Source organism: Giraffa tippelskirchi, chromosome 8, assembly GCF_054371585.1.
Source record: "Giraffa tippelskirchi isolate mGirTip1 chromosome 8, T2T-mGirTip1v1.2.pri, whole genome shotgun sequence".
Lineage (NCBI taxonomy): Eukaryota > Metazoa > Chordata > Mammalia > Artiodactyla > Giraffidae > Giraffa > Giraffa tippelskirchi.
In genome coordinates this window covers 124,590,485-124,600,966 of record NC_137282.1, presented here as the reverse complement: position 1 = coordinate 124,600,966, position 10,482 = coordinate 124,590,485, and the positions used below count along the sequence as shown (strand labels likewise).

The following is a 10,482-nucleotide window of genomic DNA, read 5'->3' as shown; positions in this document are numbered from 1 at the left end:
TTTCCCGGGATCCCCCCCCCCCCCCCCCCCCCCCCCCCCGGCTTCACGGACACCTGCTGGGGAGGGAGGCGCATCTCCCAGGGTGGCCCCCGGGGTCGGGGAGTGAGACTGGACGGAACAGACCACAGCCTTCCAACCAGACGCCAGGCACACGTGCGCAGGCACGCACACCCGCAGGCTCGTGTACACTCCTGTGCACACAGCTGTGCGTGCTTCGTGCACACGTGTCCCTCCCCAACACACACACATACCACTGCACTCACCCTCCGGCTCCTGCACGCCTCCACCGCCTCCCCATGCCTCCCCAGGGTGCGCGGAGCTGCATCCCCCAGGAGTTGCTTTTCTGATTTAGGGTCACTGCTTCCAGCCAGCGAATATTTTTGGAGAATCTGCCAGAAGCTGCTGAAGGGCCCTGTGACATCTGAGAGGTGGAGCAATGAACCCATTAGCGAGGATTAGCTTCTCACACTGACATCTGCCTGGGACCTCCCGTGAGCTGGCCCTCTGCTTCCACAGCCGCCCACCCGCCCGGGTCCACCTGCCGGCCTCTGCTGAGCCGGAGGTGGGGGTGCGGGGGTGGGAGTGGGGGGCCCGCCTTGGTGCATTAGGTCTTTATGCTGGGGGCCTCTTCCTTCCCTTTCCTTTTCTCTTTTTAAATGGTGGCAAAATATCCTCCTCTCCTTTTTAAGTAAGTTTAACTTTTATAGTCACACGTGGACACAATTTTAAGAATCAAGCAGTATTTCACACGGCTGATGCAGAAACCTGCCCCTGCCCGCCCCCAGGCCAGCTTTCACCTCCTTTGGTCATTTTCTCCTGCTCTTGGGTGTCTCTTTTCTACCTGACGTACAGATACTACAAATTCATGATTTTTCTATTTTAGGTTTTATCTACTGATTTCTTACTGTCGATTAGAATTTTACATCCCATTAAGATTCAAGTACTCCATCACCCATTTCCCCTCCCCCTCCCAACCTCTAAACGTCTACTACCATTTTTATGAAATCAGCATCTCAGGTGTACATTCCTGCTACAGCATGTCGATATGATTGAATCTGAATCATACAGTGTCTCCGGATTAGATTTTCTCTCTGAGAAAACTCTTTGTTTCCTAAAGTTAATCAAGTTGCCTTTTGAGGCTTTTTGTTTATTTGTTCCTTCAAATTTCTGTGTTCCCGTCATCAATCTACGCCAGAGCCTCTGACCAGACTTTAAACCTTCTCTCGGGGAAATTCCCTGAAGGTCCAGTGGTTAGGACTCAGCGCTCTCACTGCCAGGGCCTGGCTTCAATCCCTGGTCAGAGAACTAAGACCTTGCAAACTGAGCGGCTCAGCAAAAACAGCAACAACAACGAAAAACCCTCCTCTCGAGGTGGTCACTTCCCTTTGGTAATCTGACCAGTTCTGCGGGCGGGACTCTCCCTACAGAACCTTGGGGTCCTAGGCCTCCCCTGCACCGCCTTCCAACTCCGGACCCTGGCTTGCCGGGCCCAGGCTTGCTTGTTTTCTTGGTTGCTATCCTCACGTTGGTGGAAGTCATCCTTTAAGACCGCCTTTCCAGACTTGGCCTTGAGACTGGGCCTCTCGGCACTCTCTCTTGTCTGTCTGTGGGAACCCCGACCTGCAGGCAGTGCCTGGGTCTAGAAGCAGCGCGCTGCCAGCGCCCGGAGCCTGGTCACTCTGGGCTTTCAGCCCATTCTCCTGCATCAGGAGGACAAGCTGCCTCGTTTCAGAGGCCTCCCTGCTTGTTCCTTGTTGAATCCCTTGATGGTGGGCCCTCCCCAAAGTGAGGATAGCTAGCTGTCAGTTGCCTCTCCCAAAGCTGAGTCTCCCTTGCAGCCCTCTCCTGGCTCATCCTGTCCTTGTAGCGCCTCTTTTTGCCCGCTTTGCCATCATTTAGTGGGGATTGTGGACCAGTGTTCACTCCACCGTGTGGACCAACTGCAAGGGCATTATTGATTCATTTTTGTAAAGTCCCAAAACCCAGCACAACGCTGGTACGTGGAAGGTGCCGCCTGGATAAACAAATGAGTGAAAGGCAAAAGGACAGGATCTTCTGCCTTCAAAAACCTCACAGCACAGTTGGGCGGAGGATGCAGGCTGCGGGGAAGAGGAAGCCGATAGACAGATCCGTGCCTCAGCGCTCAGAGTGGGCCGGATCGTGCACGCGGTCGTACAGCCCACAGGCCATGGAAATTCGGGGCAGCTGCGGCAAGTATGTCACCTGCCCCAGCGGGGAGGACAGAGGAGCCGTGACAGGAGGCTGGAGGGAGTGGTCGCCCAAGGCCATCTGGGCAGCCAAGCTCCAGGCACAGGCAGGGCAGCCAGGAGGTCCAACTCGAGGCCGACAGCCCGGCCCTGCCCCACGGCTGGGCCCCACCGCAGCCTGGGTGCACGGAGAGGATGGGTGCCCCCCACGTGAGAGGTGAGCGTGGTGCCAGAGTGGGAGTGTCAGATAAAATGCAGGAAACCCAGGGACCCCTGAGGTCTAGACCCAGCCCCCAGCCCTGCCCTGGCCCCCCAGGCAGCTGGACCGCCCTTCCTGGCATGGATCAAGCTGGGGCCACTGTGGCTGCCCCACTGCTGGGGAGGGTGAACTGACTACTCACATCTCAGGCCTAATTATCTTTCTTTCTTGTTTAATATTTCTTTTTATTTACTTATTTGGCTTTGCCGCATCTTACCTGTGGCATGTGGGATCTACTTCCCTGGCCAGGGATTGAACCCAGGGCTCCTGAATGGGGAGCATGGAGTCTGGGCCGCTGAACCACCAGAAGTCCCCCAAGGCTAATTTTCTCTGCTTCCTTAGGAGGGCTGGAAAGGTCACGAGCAAAGGCCAGAGGGCCAGAGCTCTGGAGGTGAGCTGGCCAGGCCTATGAGGGCCTCCCCCCACCTTGGAACTTGGGGTCCAGGCTTCTGCCCTCGTCTTGCTCAGAGGGGCAGGCAGCAGGTGGCCAACCAGGCTGAAATAGGGCAAGTGGTGAGGAAGAGAAAGCCTGCAGAGGTCCGCGGGACCATCATGGTCAGGTCCTCACTGCACCTCCTCTCATCGCTGCTGCAGCAGCCCTCACACATCAGGCCCCCCAGAATCTCAGAGCTTCTCAATCCAGGGCAAGGAGTCAGCTTCCTTCTCTGTGAAATCCGGGCATAAAAGAGCACTTCCCTCACAGGGTGATCAGAGGATTAACCCAAGCTGATAACAACTAGTAGTTAGAACAGTGCCCCGCACTTGACAAGGGCTTTATCAGTGTCTGTTGGCATTCTGTGCCAAATGTCATGATTTGAACCCCCCTGTTCTTGCCACCAGGCCCAGGCCTCGCCCCTGCCCTCCCGGATCCTCCAAGGCCCCTCGCCGCCTGTAGCAGCCTCCAGGGCCTTTCTGGGGCAGAGAAAGGGGCCTGGGGAGCAGCTGCCGAAAGAACAGACTCCCCGATCACCAGCCTGCAGGGGCCCTGCTGGCCTGGGGTGGGCCGCCCAGGGACGAGGCGGGGGCGGGCCGAGGATGGATGGCCGCCCAGCCCAATGTGCCCAGCTCAGCAGAAACCACGGGCGACGGTAATGGGCTGCCGGGCCCCAGCTGCAACCAGCTTCATTTTCTGCCACAATTAAACCATCGCCCACGTTTGCTCACGCTCACTTATTCAATTACCTTCACGGCCCTGAAGGGCTAGTGGAGAAACAGCCATAAATAATGTGCATCAGCCTCCCCCGGCTGTCACCCCTGTCCATCACTCTTACAGGCCCAGGCCGGCCCTTCCTGCCAGCACCAGACCATCACCCCCAGAGCCCCAGTTCCCCAAGTCAATCCTCCCCTGCTCCCACCACCCACAGCTGGCCTGAGAGTGGGCCTTTACCTGGTTCTACCCGCTCAGCTGGGGTCCCCAGGAGGCCACCCCCTCTGCGGGTCTCCAGCTCCTCATCTGTGAAATGACAGAAAAATTATGTTAGCTCTGAAGGGTGGCCCTTGCCAGGAACTGTGGTCCTGGCTTCATAGTCAAAATGCAGCACCTCTCAAACTGGGGAGAGACGAGGGGTCCTCTCTCCACTGTCCACCCGCCCCGCACTCCAGCCACTCTGAAGGTTTCTGGGAACTCCACGCTCTCCGAGGCCTCTGGACTTCCATGGATGCTCTTCCCCTTGCGGTTCCCTCCATTCTCTTCTCTGCCCAGAACGCCTATGTGCCCTTCAAGGTCCAGCTTGGATGCCTTGAAGCTCGCGCCCATGGCAAGCCGATTAACCTCGCCCTCCTTACACTCCCCAGCACTTCACTCATGCCTCAGTGGTACCCACATGTCCTGCATTGGGGGGACAGGCTCAGATTCAAATATTCTGGGATGCTGTCCCCATATAACCATTTCAGGGCATGAAGCTGAACTCAGAGTTGGAAAATGTGGTCGCTATGGTTCCCCTCCCCAACTGAGGCCCATTCACATGAGGCCTTGCTGGCATTTATAACAATAACAGCCAACATCTGGGATACCTTGTGTCAAACACTGTGCTAAACGTTTTTTATTTGTACAACGTCATCAAAACGTCACAATAGCCCTAAGAAAATTGTGCCCACTTCACAGATGAGCAAACTGAGGCTCGGTGAGGTTGAGATGCTCATCCCAGGTCACATGACCAGGAAATGGCAGAGCTAAGACTTGAACCCAGGTGTGTGCACCTCACCATCCACACTCTCCACCAGCCCCCATCCCCTGCAGCACAGGCTGCAGGTTCAAGTCTGGCTCTTCCACTGACCGCCCTGTGACTCTGGGCAAGACCTTTCATCTCTTTGCAGCCTTGCTTTGTCTCTCCTCCACTGTAAAATGAAAAGATTATAGCTGGTGGCCTCTGAGGGCCCCTCCAGCTCGGATGTTCTGAGATTTCACTTCTTTCTGGAAAGCGTTGCTCTGACCAGCAGAACAACGAAGTTGTGAAACCTAAAGGCACAAATGGTGGGTTCACCCTCTGGGGGGCTGCTCTGGGACAGCCCCTCCCCACGCCCCTCCTCTCATGCCCAGAAGGCCGGCAGCAGCCTGTCCCCTCCAGGAGGGCCACCCTCCACTCTACAAACAGTGGCAGAGTCTCCGGGGCTCAGGGCAGGGCAGGCGCCTTCCTCTGGTGGCCTTTGATGTCGGCCTCTGGGGAGACTTCCTGCGAGTGAAGGCCAGAGGAGTCAGACCCCAGAGTCCTGACATGTAACTGGAATCTCGGTCCTCGTCACACACTGGCTCTTTCTTGGATTGACAGCCCATGAGAATCCACCCTCCTGAGTGCTGTCCGGGGAAGCAGTCCTCGCTGAGGCCTGGCCACATGTGAGCTGGGGACATAACCAGCCCCGTGTCGCGTGCCCTGCCTGTGTCCCCGTGTGGGGACCTGGCCACACCTCCCTCCTGCCTCCTCCCCAGCCCAGACCTGGCCTGGGGGAGTGGGGGGTCACTCAGGCATCTGGCCCCTCCTCGATAGGGGGGTATCCTTGCACCACCGGGTGTGACCGTGGGGCTGCCTGGTGAATAAGCTAGCAGCTGAGAGCGGGGCCCCATGTTCGAACCCCAGCTCTACCAGGTCACGCAGCCTCTCTGGGCCTCCGTGTCTCAGCTGTGACTGAGGGTATAATGGCCCCAACTCCGCCCTGGATGTGAGAGTCAGATGAGGGAATGTGTGCGTGTGAAGAGCAGGTGCCCCCGACAGCTTGCTGCTGGGGGGTGGCCACGCTGGGGGCTCCCTAGCATCTCCCCCACCCCTGACTCAGCGTTCTCGCCTCCCCCTGATGTTCATTCCGGGACTGGCGGGTGATATTCCTGCAGCGACCTTGTCAATGGAGCCCAGCCGACTGCCAGAGGGTTTAGCATCTGCCCTGACGGGTGCAGTCTCCTCAAAGTTTTGGGTTCCCTGGGGGGGCGGGTGGAGGCTGAGGAAGGTCAGTCAAGGTCCCTGCAGCCCCATAGGTCATAGCTCATCAGCCATTTGGTAATCCCAGAGAAGCCCAGGCCACCCGTGATGCCGAGTCCGGGATGGGATCCAGGCTACAAGTTCCTTTCCAGGTGGGGTCAGGGTGGGAGGCGAGGCAGTCTGCCCAGTGCAGACCCAATTCGGGGGCAGATGCCAGCTGCCCAGCTTCCCAAGACTGTGAGAAGCTGCCAGCGACCAGCGCCATCTTTCAGCATGTGGTTCATCCCGGGCTTTCTAGGGAGGGAGCTGCAGCTGATGGACAAGGCGGCCAAATACCAGAGGGCTTGGGCGGCTCGGGGAGAGTCTGGGAGACCTGGGGAGGCAGGCGAGCGAGAGCCACATGCCAGCCTCAAAGGAAGCCCAGGAGCGCTGTGTCCGGAACCTTCCTCTGTGGCTCCCTTTGGGGCACCTGGGGCCTATGTGGGGTCCCTCAGGGCCCAAGTCTCTGGGCAAAATCTATTCCCCTGCCCTCCGCAGAGAACCCAGTGCCAAAGGCCGGCTAATCAGGACATTCCTGTTGAGCCCAGACTGTCCCCCACTCAACTTGCTCACACACCCACACCTGGATCACACCTGCTCCCATCAAAATGCACATTCACACACTTGTACTCACACATACACACAGATACACGCACGCACACACACATGTGTACACTCACATACGGCCTGAACACAGCAGAATGAGAACAAAAAGTATCAGCAGAAACAGAAAAGGGAACAAGAGAATGTGAGAGAAAAAGAAAAACCTGAGACAGAAAAAGCTAAGACTAGGAATTCCCTCATGGCCCAGTAGCTAGGACTCCATCCTTTCACTGCAGAGCCGGGGTTCAATCCCTGGTCGAGGAACTAAGATCCTGCAAGCCCACAGCACAGCAAAGAAAGAAAAAATGAGGGAGTGAATAAAAAGCTACAAAATGAGGGAGTGAATAAAAAGCTAAGACAGCCCAAGCCCTAACTGACAGGAAGAGAAAGAGAGAGACAGAAAGAGACTGTGGAGGGACTCACAGACTGAGGGTGCTTCCTCTATGAGCCTCGATGTTCCTGCCTGTATAATGGGGCTCCTCACACAGAGGGGGAGTGTTGGAGGAAGCGGTCTGCACTCTTGTCCTGGAGGACACCACACCACCAGGGAGGGGGAAGGGAAGGAAGGAGAGGGTGGGATACCCAGCTGGGGCCCGTGCAGGGGCAGAGGAGGGGCTTTTTCTGGAAACTGGATGGGTTGGCAGGATCCGTGGCACTGTGATGTTTACCCTGTGGGAGGAGTGATGACATGGCCTGGAATACCGAGGGTTGTTGTCTCCAGAGCAAGAAAACTGGGTCATGGGGAGAGCTGCTAAGGAGGGCTGTCACAATGACCCCTGAGGACCCCATGCCCAGGGCCAGGAAAAGGCCCTGAAGGCTCATGACTCCACACACCCCCAGCTGTGAGAGCCAGAGCTGAGACAGGAAGAGGCTGGGAGGGGAAGCCAGAGACTCAGAATGAGTTCACCCATTCACTCATTCATCAAACATGTATACCGGGAGACTGGCACTGAGCTACATGCTGGGGACATACTGTCAAACAAAATGAGCCAAGTCACTGTCCTCGAGGAAGGAGAACATGCAGGAGCAAATAATCACACAAGTACGAAAAGTACTAGTTGGTGGCCCACATCAGAGAGGTCAGAGAGGGCTTCTTGGTGAAGGTGATGTTTGCGCTGGCCTCTGAAGGGTGAAGAGGAGTCAACTAGGCAGAGAGATGAAGGAAGGGCATCCCAGGTAGAAGGGACAGCTGGTACCAAGGCCCCATGCAAGGTGTGGCTGGACCACAGAGTTGAACTGGGGCAGGGAGAGGCATTTGGACTTTTTTCTTAGGACCGGGAGTCACTGAAGAGTATTAAGCAGGTAAGTGACGTGACCCAAATTGTTCTAAAATGTCAGTCTGGGGAGGATGGCTTGAGGGAGGACAGCCTGAAGAGCTATAGAACCATCATGCGGAAAACAGCAGGGTGGCATATAGAACCATCATGCGGAAAACAGCAGGGTGGCGGCCGTGGAGATGGAGCAGAGGTCACCAGTCTGGGACATGAAATCCACAAGACATGGAGCTGGATGAACTGCTGGGCCAGGCAGCGGGGAAGGGGCGGGGGAGGGGCATCCTGAAAAGGTCAGGGGAGGCTGTGGGCAGATGGGTGAAGGGGAGCAAGCCAGGGAGGGACCAGCCCTCCCCTCTGAGGTGAGGATGGGCCCCAGATAGTTGCAGTGTGCCTACGGCAGTAGTGTTAGTCGTTCTGTTCTATGCGACTCTTTGCCATCCCAGGGACTGTAGCCTGCCAGACTCCTCTGTCCATGGGATTCTCCAGGCGAGAATACTGGAGTGTTTCCCTTCTCCAGGGGATCTTCACGACCCAGGGATCGAACCCGGGTCTCCTGCATCACAGGGAGACTTTTTACCATCTGAGCCACCGGGAAGCCCGGAACATACTTATAAGCCCAGGCACTTTCTACCCCCAAATGGTGGCTGCTAAGAACTAGACTGGAATGTTCGGTGCACAGAAGAGCTCGGGTGCTGGTCAGGGCTGATTTCCTGGAGGAGAGACAGGAACCAGGCCCGGCGTCACAGGGTCCCGACCGTGGGTGTGGAAAGAGGCGGGAGCAGGCATCTTGCAGGCAAGGCCAAGCTTCGGGAAAGTGACCACGGAGAGAACTTGGCTGCAGCCAGGAAACAGAAATAGAGCGGCCTCCGATTGCATAACAGAAAGGACCACATCATGGGTGCTTTTGGTTACTGCTGTGTCTTAGATCACATCCTAGGTGCTCAAAAATGTTGTTCAATTAATGAGTGAATGAGAAGTCAGTGTGGCATCTTGCTCTTTACAACAACAAAGCAAAAACAGAAGCCACTGGAAGGTGAACTGACCCTCCTGAGGCCCTGGGTTCCCCCAGAATCGGCCCCTCAGGGCCATGGTGGGCCCTCCCCTCCACCCCTCTAGGGGCCCCCCTGCTCAGCGTGTGTTGGCTCCGAGGTTCCCAAACAGCAATCTGAGCCCAGCCAGGAAGGAAACAGGAATGAGGGAGGGCTGTAAGGAAAGGAGGTAATGGCCAGGTAACCAGACCCCAGCCTTTTAGCTGGACCTGCTTTCCCCGCTGAAATGCAATTCGTCAGCCTGGGCTGGGGAGCAAAGGGCAGGGGTGCCTGGGATTCTCACTCTGCTTTAAACCAGGCCTCAGGGCGCTCCAGGAATCCCTGTCCAGGGAGGGGAGGACCCGCGGGGGCATCTAGAAAAGAGCTCATCGGCAAGAAGGGCAGCTGGGTTGGTCGGGGGGGACCCCAAGCCCCCTCTTTCTGCCAATAACACATCTGTTGAGCTGCACATGCTGCGCCAGGCCCCAGAGTGGCCGCGGCAGGCACTGAGTGGACAGGGACCAAGAACGCCTCTAGGAGGAGGATCAGGAGATCTGGGTTCTAGCCCTGCCTCATCCCCCGGCCCCCCTGCCCTGAGTGAGCAGTGAGGGAGACTGTCTGGAAGAGGGGCTCCATGGACACAGGGAAATGCAGGAGCGGCACAGGGGAAAGCCAGGTGCCTGGTGCTGCAGCAACAGCTCTGCGAGGGGTGGAGGGGCTTGTCAGACCAGGAGGTGGAGGAGGGGGCCCTGGGGAACCAGGACCCGGGGGATGTGGCCCAGAGTGAGAGAGAGGCAGGACCCGCCAAGAGGGAAGCTGGCAGAGGGGACTGGGCAGAGCCTCAGCGGACCAAGCGCTCACACACAGAGAAGGGATGGGCCCGGGTCAGGGCGAGTGGACCGCTCGGCACCCAGAGGCACTGTGGCCAGAAGTGCAGGCTGGCTGCCGTCACCTGAAGGGCGGACTTCAGACCTTTCCTGATACCTGGTCCAGCGTCACTCAGACCCGAAGTCTGCCGCTTGCTGAGTCCCTGTCCTTTGCTCCCGCCCCCAGACCTTGTCCAGCCTGCCTCCTCATCATCTAAGGAACCCACCCGCTGCTTCCACCGCGCGCCCGCTCTCCCTGCCAGGCCAGGACGCACCTGGAGGACAGCAGCTGCGACCTCAGCACCTGCCTGTCCACCTGTGATCCAGGCCTCCCCAAAGCAGGCCAGAGTGAGCCCTCTACACACACAGCGAGCCCGGCTCGCTCTGGCAGGAAGCCCTTGAGAGCCTCCCAAGAAGCTGAGGACAGAGGATTGTAAGGCATCCCTCCCCACCCCACCCCACCCCTCTGAGCACTCACCTCGCCACACTCCCCCACACCAAACCCGATGACCCTCCTTCTCCTTCAGATCTCCTTCTCCTTAGGTCACCTCCTCCAGGATACCTTCCCTGCTTCCCCCAGCCTGGTGACAGCACGCAGCGCCCCCCGGCCCCCCGCCGCCAAGCCCCTGTCCTCTCACCAAACACTTATCCTGGAACTGCCCTATGACTTACCGAAGCCCCTGACTGTAATCCCCTGACAACAGGCCCTGTTCTGGCAGGTTCCTGGCTCAGCCTAGCGAAGTACCCAGTACCCACGAGGGCCTCGAAAACACCTGAAGCACTGATTGTCCTCAAG

The 10,482-nt window shown here is 57.7% G+C and overlaps 1 long non-coding RNA gene across 1 annotated transcript; it reads right to left on the bottom strand.

The window, feature by feature from the left end:
* Positions 1 to 642: 642 nt before the first annotated feature.
* Positions 643 to 10,400, bottom strand: LOC145517479 (uncharacterized). The gene is made up of 2 exons (XR_014062059.1): positions 10,359 to 10,400; positions 643 to 3,919 (listed from the first exon to the last, which is right to left on the bottom strand). It is a non-coding gene; the product is annotated as an uncharacterized LOC145517479 (long non-coding RNA).
* Between the last annotated feature and the right edge of the window lie 82 nt (positions 10,401 to 10,482).